This window comes from Dermacentor silvarum, chromosome 2, assembly GCF_013339745.2.
Source record: "Dermacentor silvarum isolate Dsil-2018 chromosome 2, BIME_Dsil_1.4, whole genome shotgun sequence".
Lineage (NCBI taxonomy): Eukaryota > Metazoa > Arthropoda > Arachnida > Ixodida > Ixodidae > Dermacentor > Dermacentor silvarum.
The window spans coordinates 32,415,124-32,431,995 of NC_051155.1; positions in this window are offsets into that span (position 1 = coordinate 32,415,124).

Below are 16,872 nucleotides of genomic sequence, written 5' to 3' on the forward strand. Positions count from 1 at the left end.
CTTTGACTGAGTGGGTGTGCACTGATTTTGAGCTTAAGGCTCTAAATGCAGACTAAGCATGCACACAGCAAGGCAAGGCAGCTGTACACAGCTTCAAGCAAAGCCAAATCGGTTTAGCCAACAAAACATGCAATGTCCCAAGGTTGGGTGTGAATAGCCATCATTTTTTAAGTGCTCTTAGCTTCTAAAACAAAGAACTGGCGACCACCTTGACATTTATTTCATTTCAGCCAGAGATGGCAGTGCATTTTAAATCTTCTTGCCTGCAAATCATACAATGAATAGGCAAGATCTGAACTTCTCCATAATCTTGGAGGCCACTTCTAGAAAATTTTCTTGTTTTGCAGGCGTTCTTCCAGGTTTCGAAAAAACTTTTATGTGGCATGTATAGTGCATCAGAAAGATGGATTGGGAATTTTTCATGATGGCCTACAAGCAAGGCCATAAGCCAGTAAACCGATTCCCATCACTTATAAAGGGTGTGACGACTCGCTTATACAGCTTCGCTGTCTTTGATGTATTCGTTGTTCGATTGGTATACATCTGTGAAGGATTCTGTTTTTGACGAGTAAAGCTCTACCACCTAAACATTAAGAACCACAAAACGCTGAATGCAAATTCCTGTCTAGTTGACATGCACATCCTTAGTTACCTTTGCAATGTCACTTGCATTTGTATGTTCTGTATAGAGTGAAACATCGATTTCAATGAGCATTCATGTTGCATAAGACCGTGGCGTATGTAATGATGAACTCCAAAACAACATGGTGTTAGGCTAGGTGGTGAGTTTCAGAAATACAGTAAACCCTCGTTAATACGTACCTGCTTTATAAGTGATTTCGGTTTAATTAAGTCGGGATGAATCCCCTGCCCTGTTGCCATTGATTCTAATACATATATTAACTGACCGCTTAAGCCGCAGTCGCTAACTGCATACCAAACGGTTGGTGCGTGGTGTTTACTTTATTTTTTTATGTGTACAAGCGTGGAATTGACTAAATGTTGTGTGCGCAGACCATAGATAGCGAAATTGCGATGCACGGACATTTCCCGGACTGCAGTCACCACTGATAGTGATGTCAGAATATGGTAGCCATGACGTGCTTCCAGCTTCTAGTGCTTCTACGTCATGGACAATGACATGGATGATGGCTCTTCTGCATCTGACGCGGCTAGTACTTTGACCGCCATGAAGGTGTAGATGTATCGTGCATGTGTTGCGCGTGAAAAAGTTGCTTAAAGGGACACTAAAGGCAAATACTAAGTCAATCTAAAGTGATGTATTAGTGCTCGAGTATCTCTAAAGCGTCAATATTATCGCGAGCAGAGTCTTAGTAATAGAGAAATTGAGGTAAATGCAGGACACGATTAGAGACCCCCCCTGGACATTCAAGTACTCGCCCGATGACGAAGGCACTCCTCATTTAAATTCTGTCACTAGTACTGAACCACTCGTTATAAAAACATCATTGTACTGTATTATAAGAAAGAAGAAAATACTACTTCACCAGTTCTATTACACTTTTACAAAAAGGAACTAACTGACATTACACCGTTGACGATGACACGGGCGGTCAAAAGGTTTCGTGTTCGCTAGACTCTGCGCTGCCCGCACTTTCACGTTTCAGTTTTTCTGTTATCGTGTAGTGTTGCGCTTGCTTTTCTGGCTCGAAAACCTCGCACTAACTGCAAGTAGCAGAGAATTCCACTTCCATGCAACGTCGCGGAATGCCCGAACGGTCTACGCCGCTTTACAAAAATCAGCTGCAGCGGCGCACCGTACCGCCATCTGGCGGGCACTGTTTCACTCACCAACGGCAGCAAAGGGCGGTAATGGCGTATGCAACGTCACCACTCCTCGTTTGGCATGGCGGGTGATTTGAATTGCAATAAAGGTATTTGTACCCTTCAGATCCAATTTTCTCGTAAACTAAGTCTTTTCTTTGCACGAGACAAGCGTTTCGAGGTTTCTGGAAAGGTAGTTAAACAGTCCACGTTGGACTTAGTATTTGCCTTTAGTGTCCCTTTAAGCACGAGGTAGCAGACATTTACAAACAGAAACTAATTTATATAGAAACATTGCGAGGCAAGAAGCTGGCAAAGACTTCCGACGCTGCTCGATGAGTGTCCAGTTCTCCTCTGGTCAAAAATCTCCGAGTCACCGCCAGAGGCACCGGCAACAGTCACGGATGCCGCACGCATTCGGTGCAAACGCCGTCAAAATGCTGACGGCGTCGACAACAGTTCTGCGCATTGCTGGTGCTGCTACAAGGGCTTTTGCAGAGACGTTGGGCAATATAGAGAAACCAGCTTGCAGCCTTGCTGAATTTGAGGATGGCGTCGTCGCTGCGAGGTCGCCACGACGTCAAGTGAAAATCACAGATTTTTTGCTGCCTGCTTGCAAATAAAACTTGTTTGTGTGTGTTTGAGGTAGAATTACCATGTTTTTTTGACCGATAAGTCTATAGCCACTCGTGCCATTGTCCATTTATTAGTACATGGCTTAGTGCATATCTGATCCACGTTCCCTGCCAACTACGTATTAACAAGGTTTTGCTGTAGAAATGTTGTGTGCAAAATTTACACCACAAAGAAGATGAAGATAGACACAACAGAGCACTACTACCAACTACTACGAACTACCAAAATCAGTTGGTAGTAGCACTCTATTGTGTCTGTCTTTTTTGTGGTGCCCATTTCGCGCACCACATGTCTATTTCTTATGATAAACATAGGTTTTTTTCGCAGTGTCTGTGTAGAACGTTTAAGATTTTGTTTTGCTCATAGTTATACTGAGTTGACTTCACTGAAGGTATAACCGAAATATGACATGGCCTTCTATCAAACTTTGCATCTGCCTTACTATATGTGATACTTTAGTGGTCATGTCGGTATGTGATGAAATCAGACTGTTCCATTGTGTCAGCCATGCTATGAATAAAATTTCTTAGCATATGTAATTGCCACTGCATGCTGTGTTGCATGCTGCTTTCTTTTTAATGGCACTGTCTACAATGTGGAGTGTGTCCCTTGAGGTTGAGGTGCCAATAGAAAGCTCATGTCCCGCATTGACTGAAACAAACACTATTTTTTGTCTCCTAAATGAGGAATTGTATCTTTAAATCAGCATGGAAACCCGCTCACGGGTAACACAATTTGACTTGCTCTGAGGAGACATCGTAATCAAATATATAGTTTTCAAATGCAGATCCTTAATCTATATTCAATTACAGATTATAAATATAGACCTCTCATAAATGTGTCTGCCTTAGTGATGCCCCCACTGCGACCACCTGTGTAATAAAAGCCTTGCAAGACTTACTTAAAATGTACTTAGAGTGGATTAGAATGACAGACAGGGAAAGCTTGAATGTAACATATGTAAAAGCATGTAGTCTTTCATGTAGTCTCGCTTTCATGTAGTGAAAGCATGTAGTCTCGTTATGTGCATGAAGGGGCTGTACATAAATGCATACACTGACACAAACCAACCTGTCCAAACAAGGATCCTCATTGCATGTCATTTCCATATCGCTGTGCGCCTCTATAGATTGGGCCCTATCATAGAAGCTGGCGAATTGCATCGAGACACTAGGGAACATCGAGCCAAGTTACTTTATTCAGAACCGGAGAAACAAATGATCGCCTGGTCTTGTACATCAATCGTCATCCACAATCATACTTGAAGAGCCCCTAAGAGAAATTTGTTCAGAGTTCTGCTTGCCTTCCTTTGGCAGAAGTACTTGGGTTATTACTAGTCGAAAAAATTAATGATGACCTCATGCTACTGGTAATGTTAAGCTGACATCATTATTTTCATGGTTTTTGCATGTTTGTGCTTCTTTAATGTGCAAAATGGTACCAAAAGTTGCCGGACTGAGAACCTAGCTTTTATTTAATGAAATTTAATTATTTCTATTGGGGAATATGTCACCAAAATCTATGACAGCGTGGAAAGCTGGTGCATGAATAAAAAGGTACATCTGGTGGTCACCACCTGCTTTTAGTTTGTTGCGTCCTTTCTGGCTTACCAAGCATAAAATTGCCATAAAACCAGTTTATTCCCTATTTCATAACTCTAATTTATTTATTTCTGTTAACATCTGCCTTTAGTGTTCCTTTACAGAATGCTCTGTGGAAGTCAATACGACCATGTACCCAATGACTTGTTCCACTCAGCCTACATGATGTTTGTCTTCACAGAGTTCAACTTTTCACTCTTTCTCACGTCCTTGGCGTCAGCATGAATATGTACTACAGTCAGGCACAGCACCACATTAAAATGACAAAGATGACCAAAAGCTGAAAATGCAAATGGAATTTCTGGAGAATGGGCGTTACTAAATATTTTCGCTGGATAAAGTGAAGAAAGTGAGCGTCTGTGGGGTCATGAACGGAGGCTTATGTTCTTATCAACAAATCAGGCTTGGCTCACGGCAGCCTCCTCCCACCTCCATTCATCCCACTTCCACCGCATCTGTTTAGGGCACTTGAGATGACTGCGACATGCCAGCGACGCCAAGTGTAAAGAGCCTATGGCCATACGTTGTTGGAGAAGCGGGCTCATCTTGTCCCCCATAGCAATAATCGCCATCTATCTTGCATGCCTTTTTTAAATGCTGCACACTTTCTACTTTCAGGTCACAAGCTACATGTGTGTATCTGCGTTACATAACAGTTTTCGCAAGAAAGCGTCAGTGCAGAGTGTTAAAGGGAAATGCATGCGAAACATGATTATTGCTTGGGGACAAGATAAGCCCCGAATGGTGCAGTTTTTTAGAGTGCACTGATGCAGTTCTTGAGTCAGCCAACAGTGCCGCAACAAAGACCCCGTGCAGTGGTAAGCATACCTTTTGCGGTTGAATGCATGGAATGTGCGGAAGTGGAAGTTTGATTAGATAAATGTTCTTTTTATTTTGCATGGGATTTTTAAGGGAATTTTTCCTGATGTTCAATTCGGCTATAATTCAAAATATCCTTAGTCGACTGTACTTTCAAATACTACCACATCAGAATGTAACTGTGAACGGCTAGGTAAAAATGGCTAGCAGGAATTACTGCCAAGTTTAAGGTAAGACACCATGTATTGTCGTAAAATATGCCTAAAAAACAAGGGCAGGTGCTTTTAAGATGCTTTTTATAATAGTAAGCATATGGATTTTTTCATTATTACTAACACTACCAGCCAGCATTGCACAGGCCAGCATTGCCAGCGACGACAGCTGCATTCTGCCAGTATATTTTTTTATGTATTATTTTTAATTTTTTATTTTTTTTAGTATGTGCATCTCACACATAGACAACCCAAGAAGATGCCATATGTTGTGAGATGTCCAACGATAGTTGGCCACAAATGTTACATCTGGGCACATGTCTCTGTAGTATAACTTGGGAGGACCTAGGCAGACCTAGTGGTGCATTTGTCTTGGGCATTCCTCTACAGTGCATACTATACAGTCGAACCCAAATGTAACGATCACATTGGTTGCAAAAAAATATTTTCTCTGTATAAAAACGCCAAAGACCTCAAAGATCACTCATTGGCCTGGTTCCCTGCGCACCTTGGAAACATTGAAGGTGCCTCGCTCAACCCCAACGAGGAGGCACACTCGGCTGCACGAGGTTTGACTGACCGTGCGCCGGGTAATGCGTCCTCTCTAGGGCGACCCGAGCCTCTCTGCTCATACAACGAGATATGCAAGCGCAATTACTTATCAAGAAGACTCCTGCCTCTGCCGCACTCCTCACTGTGCAGGGCCCAGGCAGTGACTCTCAGACTTCTACAAACCAGCACTTACCCAAGCCCTGCAGCACTGCACACAATGTACCCCGAACGGTTCCCAAGCCCGGACTGCCCCCTGTGTGGTGGTTATGCGGACTTCGAGCATGTCCTGTGGGGCTGCGCATTTGCCGGTCCCCCTTTCACCCAAGAGGAAATGATGATGCTTATTAAGGCCCAGGATCAGACCTCTCAAATCCTGGCAGTCCAGAGGGCCCGCGAGAGGGCCATCAGGTTTGACCTGATGGTCCCCGAGTGGGCCTAGCCAGGTGACGTCGAGTTTACTCGCCTCTATTGTGGACCCAATAAAGTTCACTCACTCACTCACTCACTCTCTGTATAAAACATTTGCGACTAGTATAAGTGGACTTTCACCCCAAAATACCGATGACGAACAAAATGAGGCACTGAAGAGCACTTTCTTCCCAAAAAACAATACGCATTTTGTTTGCTCTGTATAAAACGTTTGTGACTAGTATAATTGGACTTTCACCCCAAAATACCGACGACGAACAGAATGAGGCACTGAAGCAGTGGCGTAGCCAGAAATTTTGTTCAGGGGGGCTCAGGTTGCAGCGCAGCCTCCTCCTTATAGAATTTGTCGAGGGATCAAATGCATGAATAATAACAGGATTGCCAATGCCATTGTATATTAGATGCTGCAAACGAATTATTAAACGCTACGCACTGTCAAGTAAAATATGTATTTGTTTGTAAAAGAATATATTCGTATGCCCCAAAAATTGTGGCAGAAATAACTGATGTCAATGCTTCCGCATGTTTTTTTTTGTCTATTTAATAAGTAAAGAAAATATCACACAACCTTTAGAACTATATCAGTTCGAAACCAGCAAAGCAGTGCATGCAGCTGATTTGAAAAACGTAAAGGCCATGAAATGAATAAGTTGAGAAGAAATATTTTGATGAATCTTTGTCATTCAAGAACCTTGTTTACATTTTTGCACATATGCAACGGCCAGGAAAAAACCTCAGTGATGCTGTCCCTCGTTGCAATAGATTGCGCAGAAGCAGCTGTAACCAGTCGTTTATTGTAATTACACCGAGATTATCTCGCAACAGCGAGTACAAATAAAAAGTAGAAGTTCTGCAATATATACATTAGAAATGCGAAGATAGAATGGAATATACAAATGCGAAGATACAACTCGCTAAAGGGCAAAAAAGAGTCGCTGGAAACAAAGTTTGCTGTTTGTATACACAAAACCTCGCTACAAGATGTTTAAAAATACGTATAAGTCTCCAATAAATCTACGTATTTAAACAAACGTCACTGTATATAATGGGTCAAACAAGACAAACATGTTGCGCAGTCACAGATAGTAAACATTGCGCACAGAAAGACAGATGATCCAGGCAAGAACAAAACTAGGATAGCAGAAATCGTGATATGTACTCGGGCGATGCAACGGTCGCGACAGCGCCATATGGGTAGAATAATAGAGGAATAATGCAAAAATCAGTACGAAAATGTGTAATTTAACTGCCTGCACAACGCCAACAATTATTCTGCACCTACAATCAAAGGAGGGTATTGCTTCATTTCAACAAAGAAATAAAAGCAGGTAGCTAAAAAGGAAAGAAAAGGAGAAACGAAAGCCACAGATGATGCGGCAAGTTGAACTACCTGATATCCGAGTGTGTTTTAGGCAAACGCCGCGTGGGCTGGGCTTTCAATGAGCAAGGTCGGTCAAAATTGGTTACTGATGTCCTTGTAATTTTCGTATTTGCATGATAATTTTGATCATGATGCTAACTGCTAGAATAAACGGCGAAAATTTCTGCGGTTTTAAAAGCTAATGAACAGACATACATTTTCTTAATTAAGAGCTTATGGACCTGAAGGAACAGAGCTTTTTACTTGCATTGATTTTTGCTGCTTCACTATCTAAAGGACAAACTTCTCTCGGCGGAGAAGTTTAGCGAAGCGTTCAGTAACTTCGGTCACGTTGATGCCGACGTCTCTGTGGGTGTATAGAAGCGCCAGCCTAACCATACGTTCTGCAGACATTGCAGAGCGCAGGTAGTTTTTTAGTAAACTCTTGTTAAAAAATATTCTCTCTGTGCTGGCAGTGGTCACTGGAAGGGTGACTAGAATCTGCAGCAGTTTGTACACATTTACATAGAACATGCAGTCGCGATGAGAGATGGGCATCTATTCCGGTGCTAAAACCTAAAACACTCCCTCGATGTCGTTGGCATACTTGTTTAGGTACCTTGCACAAACATTAGGCTGTTCGATTCCAGCGATGTCCGTCGTTTCGTCAGGAAGTACGGAGAAGCAGCCTGCTTTTGCATCTAGGCTTTCTTTGATAATTTCACCACAAATTTCTATAATTTGGTTTTGTGCATCTGGGCTTAAATACGAGACATTACTGGGGCAACTTTCCAAATGGTTCTTCAGATATGTATCTCCACAATCAGCTTGCATGCGAAGAAGTGCTCTGAAAATACCTGTATTTTCAGCGGGGGCTATGCTTAAATCTATAGGGCCACGGAGAGCCAGACCTTGTCGCCTGCAAAAAAAAAAAAAAATTGCTCAATAATAGGCCATTTACTTTCTTCTGTTTTCTCATATTTTACTTTGCCTGCCCTGGTCCAGCTGATCGATCACATTGGGCACGCTTCCTGAAAATGTTTGGAGAAAATTATCAGCTGCTAGCTAACAGTCACGGTGATATTTAGTATTTTCATGTGTGTGGAAGATTGCGAGCGCGTGCTTCCATTTCTGGAATGGCTTGGACACGAGGGCTCCAGTGCGCGCATGTTGGCTCAAGTTTATAAGAGCATTAACCACATAAAGTTCCAGAATTGAAAATCTTTTAAAGCACGCCTTTGGAAATGTCAGTGCACCTTTCGTGTCAAAAGTTTGAGATTTTTATGCCCATAACGTTTCGTAATTGAAATCCATGATGCGCTCCGTAGATTCCGCGGCCACTGCGAGCTGCCGTAACGCGCCCGCTCGCTATCGAAAAGCCCTTGAAAGTTTGTGCTCGGATGGGGCTCCTTGCATTACGTGACTCCAGCTGCAAGGGCGTTGCCACGAAATCCTGCCCGAGTTCACAATGTTAGTGCCGAAATGTCTTTTCGAGCGTGAAAAAGAGATTGTAGACAAAATCCAGAATGATTCCCGGCGTCGGTGGTAGTTTTGGTCGGCGGTGCATGTCAGCACGAAAAAATTTAGGGGGGGGGAGGGGCTGAAGCCCCATCAGCCCCCCCCCCCCCCCCCCTGGCTACGACCCTGCACTGAAGAGCGGCTTTGTTACCAAAAAACAATGCACATGTTGTTTACTCTGGCAGAGAGCTCTTTCCATAATGTCTCCAGCATTTTGCGATATCCTGGAGACATGCCCTTGACTGGCATGTTCAGCAATTCAACAAGATTGTATACTTCGTAAACTTGCATTCGTTGCACATGACTCCATTCTTAGCATCACCGGCAAACTGCATCATAAGTGCCAGTGTCCAAATTTGGCTAATTGACATTGACGCTCCTTCCGACATCACAATCCACATACAAATAATAATAAGAACCCAAGCACTTCATTCGTCCAAACCGCCACAGGGGGAAAAAATGTTCCATGCTGTTCAGGAGCAGTGACTGTTCGCAAGCACTAAAAGCAAAAAAAAAAAAAGCGAAAAAAAAAAAAATGGCAGGCGAGGCATCGCAATGATTGGCTGAATTCGTGCAACATGCGCTCTGGAGGTGCTATATGCAGCCTTCTTTCCTCTTCTAGCCATAGGTGCTGCTCATTCAGTGATGGTTCACTCCATTTATTGTAACCAAATTGTATATGGTCCAAAATGGCTTAAAGGAAGCCATTTTATGTCGTGTTCAGCCATGTCGCCCCCCCCTCCTGGACAAGTTCGGGAAGGGCGGGGGGGGGGGGGGGGGGCAACAGCACCGCTGACCCGTGATCGACGCTTATGATTGGTTGAGTTTTTGCTTGTTTTAGGCATAGATTTATAACTCTAAGATTCCAACCAAAAACTAGCTGTGATACGGGCGCAAGTGTTAATTGTAATCTAGGAATATTTCTCTCCTAGTTCACAAAATGGTTTTATCAGGTCACATTACAGATAGCATCACAAACTAAGGAATATCTTTCGTGAAGCTAAACAACAGACAATTTCCACGACGAGAACCGGGAGTTGGGAGAGATCAATTTCATTTTACGAGCGGCTCTTTGTGCAAGGCGTCGTCACAGACTACTTGCCATGGATGTGGTGCATTGCTGGTTGCCCTGGATATGAGCGTGATGCACGAATGAGATGAGGACAGGGCCAGCCAGCGAGCAGTGCTTCCCGACATGTTTACACCACGAGGAAAATGCCCGTTCCCGCGGCAAAGGCGAACTTGCAGGACACTGTCGGCCTCCGCTGCCAAAGTTTGTATGGGTGTTCTGTGGCTGCCATTCCTTGAAGCTGGCCATTAGCATGCCTCCGGCGCTTTCGTCGGAGGGCTGCTAGATTTACTGTACATGCTCCCCACATATATATAGCGGGAGCCATATATAGTAACTCTAAGGGCTGCATACTTTGGGCACTCCTACAACAAGTACCTGGTGGTTGGTGCAGCTGCCATTTTGCACACTGGGCAACCTGTTTCTAGACAGCGCATAAAGCAGAGGTGTATCTGGTGGGAAGATGTGTGCCGTACTTGTGCATGCTCAATGACGCGGGCACAGCCGGAAAGCTTTCATATTTCCGGGGGGGGGGGCTGGTGCCCGACCAGCTTTCCGAAACCTACCCATGTATATATATATATATATATATATATATATATATACCCTTTGCTAACAATTTTCTGTTTCTCGCTTTATGGCGAAACCAACTATATCGACACTCCAGGCAAATTTTCTCTGTTGCCATCGCCGTGATGTTCCGTATTAAGTACAAAAGCCATATAAGTGAGCGACCCATACACTGTTGGTGCGGGAAAAAGCACGTAACAATGAGCCGAAAAGGATTGCGGCTTGATGAGTATTATCTTCCCAGGCGCTCAATATTCGGGTTAGTTGTAGGTCACGTAATCAAACGCAAATGGGAAGGAGAGCACGCGTCTTCTCCTCTAGCCCTGCTGTATCAGTGAATGACTGCACGCAGCTGACGCTTATGTGGCCCACGTGCCATATCTAATTGTTGGTAATCATTGATGGGTGCAATGATAAAGGGCGAGCAGGGATGGCTGCTAAGTTCATGCGCACCGTCTTCCGTGCCGGGCTGTCTTTCCGCGCCCCTAGTATTGCAGAGTTAAGAGACAGAGGTCATTGCAGATCACTGAGAAAGGACGTCTGTAGTGGACATAAAAATAGGCAGATAATGAAGATGCTAAACATTTCGACAGAATTACCTGTCTGGTTGGGAAAATTGATTAAGACTTAGAGATTGACTCCAACCAAATAAGGAAATTTACTAGCCCGACGTTTCGGAACCAACTCGGCTCCTTCTTCAGGGGGTATTCTTCGGAGGTGGCGGTGTGCCGCGTTTAAAAGGTCCGTCGTAACAAAGGAGAGGAAGGGGGAGAGAGCGTAAGGTGCGGAGACACTTGGCAGGGCACCTGTTCTAGACAGACAAAATAGGTGGTGGGGGTGGGGAGGGGGGGTCTTCGGCGTAGCTGGTCGGCTGGGTTGACCGATGCTGGGCGCCCTTTAGTCGCGGGAATACGTTGACGAGGGACAGGGGGGGGGGGGGGGGGACGAGTTGTTTTGGTGTTGCTGACCTAGAGCGGGGGGTCCTTTCTTCCCTTCGTCGCGTCTGCAAGGCCATGAACATACAAAGAAGGAAGAATGTCCTTCACGCAGTTTATATTACCCGCCGTGTTCTGAATGTGCCAAGACGCGAGTAGTAGCCTTTTTCGCCAGTTTGTCTCTGTTTGAAGGATTTGGGTTTCTTGGAAAGAAATCTTGTGGTCGGCGTCTTCGGAATGTTCGGCGACGGCGCTGCGTATTCGGTTGAATGTTCTGACGTCGTTTTCATGTTGTCTGATTCTTTCTTTTAGATTTTTGGTTTCCCCTATGTACGACGTCGGACAGTCGGCACAGCTGATTTTATAGACGACGCCTTGAGCTTTTTCTTTTGGTGGACGGTCTTTTGGTTTAGGAATGAGCATATTCAAAGTGTTCATCGGTTTATGCGCGACTTTGAGGCCTTCTTTTTTCAATATTCGGCTGAGAGCTTCGCTGGTACCTTTGACATATGGGATGGACACTAGTTTCTGTGGTCGAGGGGGAGTCAACGATTGGAGGTCTTGTAGTTTGTTTTTTCTTTTTTGTTGTCGGGTTGTTTTTCGAATGAATTCCGTTGTATAGCCGTTCCTTTTGAGTTCGTTGAGAACCGTTCTCCTTTCTTTCTTTTGATCTGATTCCAACGTGCAATGAGTTTCGACTCTTTTCAATAAAGACTTTATGACCGATGCCTTGTGGTTTGCCGGATGGTTGGATGAGAAGTGTAGGTAGCGGCCTGTGTGGGTTGGTTTTAGGTAGACTAAGAATTTTAGATTGCCGTTGGTTCGTGTAACTTGTACATCTAGGAATGGTAACGATCCGTTTTGTTCGCGCTCCGACGTGAACTGTATATCCGGGTCTATGGAATTTAAATGGCTCTGCAGGTTTTCGACTTGCGACTCCTTCACGATACAGAAGCAATCATCCATGTACCTGAGGAAAACTTTTGGCTTCGGGGAAAAAGTACTCAGAGCTCTGTCTTCGATATTTTCCATAGTTAGGTTAGCCATGGTGACGGAAATTGAGGCCCCCATGGAAGTTCCTTTCACCTGCTTGTAGTAGCTGCCTCGGAAGGTGAAGTAGGTATTTGATAGGCATAGCTCGAGAAGGCGGCAGATCTCGTCTACACTCAAGGGGGTTCCCTCGTCGAGTGTGTCGTCGCGTTCCAGGGCATCCCTTGTTGTGGATATAGCTAACTGAATGGGTACTCTGGTGAACAAAGAGATCACATCAAAAGAGACCAGGCATTCATCATCTTCGAGGCGTACATTTGATATGAGCTTGATGAAGTTTTCGGGGTTGTGCACGTGGGATGCTGCCCTTCCAGTCAGTGGTGATATAATCTGGTGCAAGTATGTGGATAGTGATCGAAGTGGGGAGCATGAAAAGTCTACGATTGGCCGTAAGGGGATTCCGGGTTTATGGAGTTTTGGCAAGCCGTAAAAGGCTGGTGCGGACCCGTTCCTGCACATTAATTTTAGATAAAGATTTCGAGAATTTGGGTGGTTTCGGAAAATTTCGACCAGCATCTTATTCAGTACTGATTGGGTCCTTGTGGTGGGGTCCTTTTTTAATTTTTCGTAGTCTTGGCTGTTAAGGAGGGTGGACACCTTTTCCTCGTAGTCCTGCATGTTTAACACGACGGTTGAGTTGCCCTTGTCCGCTGGTAGAATTACAATGTCTCCATCTTCCCTCAGTAATCACAGTGCTCTTATTTCGTCAGACGACAAGTTTCTTTCTCTTCGGCGGTTGTTATTGCACCTTATTATGCCTATTGCTTTTATTCTGAGCGGTTCCCGCACTTTAGGGTCCAGCTGCTGGATGCCGCTCTCGAGGGCGGCGACAATCTTGGACAGGGGGAGGTTATCTGTGGTGATGTTGAATTTATGACCTTTTGCCAGGACTGAAGTCTGTTCTGTTGTGAGTTTTCTCGATGATAAATTCGTTACTGTGTGCCTGTCCAACACTCCTGGTTTTTTGGTTTGCTTGATTAAAGAAGAGAGTTTTTTCTTCTGTGTTTCGCGGTGTTTCTTTTCCTCTGCGGACGCAATGGTCTTCGCAAACTAATCAATTGATGAAAAAAGATGGGGTACCCCCACCACCTATTTTGTCTGTCTAGAACAGGTGCCCTGCCAAGTGTCTCCGCACCTTACGCTCTCTCCCCCTTCCTCTCCTTTGTTACGACGGACCTTTTAAAAGCGGCACACCGCCACCTCCGAAGAATACCCCCTGAAGAAGGAGCCGAATTGGTTCCAAAACGTTGGGCTAGTAAATTTTCTTATTTGGTTGGAGTCAAGCTCTAAGTCATAGATAATGATGATGAATACAATTTTCGGAGTTGTGGTGAATCGCGCGGCTGTACGAACCGTTCGCCTCCGCTGCCGGCGTTCTTCATAATGCTTGCGTTGTGAAAGCGAGTGCTCGAGGTCATCCAGTGAGGTATTTACAGTTTTATATGGTCTGTGCATGCTTGCTATTTTAATTTTAGGTGAATGTTTACTACAATTTATATGGCCACTATAACTAACGTGTAAGGGCCACACGTTTCTGTTGCGATTTTGACGGGCCTTTCATGGGACTGGGCCATTTGACCTCATTTTTCCAACTACGAGTATGAAATCCGCCGTAAACCTCCGCGATCACCTCCTCTCGACATCCAGTAGCGACGCACGAAAGTATGCTGCGCGCGACAAATCGCTGTTAAGCTCGATCAGAATCAGCACACGGAACGCGATCGCTTCTCGGTAGGATGTATTTTTTTGTTTTTTTTAATACTGGCTGTTGTGCCTCATAATCAGATCGTGGTTTTGGCACGTAAAACCCCATAATTAATACTGGCTGTCAAGTTGGGGGTGCGGCCCTTACACGGGTGCGATCCTTACACGGATTTGCATGGTAAGAATCTTCCTTCGTGTAATTGTCTTCTACTTCGCTATCACTAATACTGCTTCACCTTCCCAGCCAAAGTGCGCTCTTTTTTTTTTTTTTTTTCTTTAGTACTTTGAGTCTGAGTATGAGCGCTGCTGCGCATGACTTCTAAACTTCTATTTATTTTTATTTCAAGTGAATCCCGCTTGGCATCATTTCGGTTACTGAGTGAATTCTATATACAAGGTGTTTCAGCGAACACTTTAAAATTTTTTTAAAGGTTGCCTGTGAGAGATAGCACAATCCTAGTTCATGGGCTCGTCTACTCGAAGAGGTGGACATTACTAGCACAAAAAATTTTTAATGCATAATCGACGTAATTAACAAACTTAACGAATTAAGTTTTAGCTAATTACCTTATGACCCATGTTGCAATTTACAAATTCTAGCCGTGGAGTTCGGATCCACTTGGAACTAATTCTCAATTCAATTATGGTTTTTTTCAGTGCCAAAACCACGATCTGATTATGAGGCACGCCGTAGTGGGTGACTCCGGAAATTTGAACCCCGTGGGCTTCTTTAATGTGCACCTAAATCTAAGTACATGGGTGTTTTCGCATTTCGCCCCCATCGAAATGCGGCCACCGTGGCCTGGATTCGATCCCGCGACCTCGTGCTCAGCAGCCCAACACCATAACCACTGAGCAACCACGGCGGGTGGAACTAATTCTCAGGCTGACACCAGTGTCGAGATATTAATTCTATAACTTTACGCATTGCATTGGCGTGCCAATCACTTTCTTAACAAAACGTCGTTTTATGCACCGAAGTACAAAAGTATGAATAGATATATAAATTATGGGGTTTTATGTGACAGACACAACCATGATCTGATTATGAGGCACGCCGTAGTGGAGGACTCTGGAATAACTTGGACCACCTGGGGTTCTTTAACGTGCACCTAAATCTAAGCATATGGGTTTTCTAGAATTTAGCCCCCATCGAAATGCAGCCGCCGTGGCCGTGATTTGATCCCGTGACCTCATGCTTAGCAGTCAAACACCATAGCCACTAAGCAAGCACGGCGGGTAAGTGCAAAAGTAACTGGAACGCCAATGCATTTCTCCGCAATGTTCGGGAATTAATTTCTCGAAACTGGTGCCATCCTGAGAATTAGTTCCTAGTGCATCCACCTTGCGAATTCCACGGCTAGAATTTGTAAATTGCAACACGGGCCATAAGTTAATATGTTAAAAACCTAATTCGTGATTTTTTTTAATTAGTCGATTATGCATTTTAATTTTTTGTGTAAGTAAGGTCCGCCTCTTCGAGCAGACCAGCTCATGAACTAGAATTGTGCTATCTGTCACAGGCAACCTTTTAAACATTTTTGAAAGTGTTTGCTGAAACACCCGTATTTATGGCCTCTGCATGCAAGAGGCGATGTTTCCATCCCTAATGCGTAAATGTTGTACATAATTAGAAGAGCTTTTTTTTTTAATTGTCGCCAGTCGTTAGCATTGCCTACTGGAAAGAGAATCAATCAATATTGAGACACATATCGCTCATGTGCTTTTCACACACCGTTGATAGAAGACTGCCGAAGGGGTCACTGAAGTCTGCAGGTTTTTTTCAGTGTCAGAAAAGCACGAAAAGTAATTTGAAGTGAGGTGAATATACATCAACATATTCATTCTCTAGGCATAGGCTATCCATTTAGTTGGCTACCTCCTTCTCCTTAAGATTATAATAAACTTTGTCCTTTGTATATATTTAAATATATTGTGTCTGTGCGCGGTGTTCTCAGGGGAAATTTAAAAAAAAAATGTTAAAGTGAGGAAACACGGATGAGGTAGCCGCCGCTGGTGCTTCTAATGCGCTTGTCTTCCTATTGTCAGTATTTGCTGAAGTTAAGCAACAGTAGAAATTAAAAGCCATGCACGTCCGCACCAGCAATGATGCTGTAAGCTGTGAGCCACAACAAAAGTGAAAAGGTAGAAGCAACGCAAAAGAATCCTCAAATTATGTGGGTAACAGAACTCCGGTAATTACATTTTAGGGGCGGGGAGGGGGCTCGAGCCCCGGACTCCCCCGTAGTCGGCGCCTATGGTGTTTCACAGTCGAAAAAAGTTAAAGTGAGGAAAAATGCGGATGAGGTAGCGCCGCTGGTGCTTCGAATGCGCTTGTCCTCCTATGGTCCGGATTGCGGAAATAAAGCTAAAGTATGAATGAAAAGCCGTACACGTCCGCGCCAACACTGATGCAGTAAACTTTCAGCCTCAATAAAATTTTAAGTGAAAGTGTTGAGGCAACTCAAAATAAACTTCAAATGCTTTAGGTAACAGAACTCCGGTAATGACACTTTGCCGAGAAAGGGGGGGAGGGGGCAGGCTTCAGCATCCCCTCCCCGTAAAGTCGGCGCCTATGTCCGCGGGCATTGGAGCACCATAATCTCCCTAAACGTCGTAGATCTAGTCACAG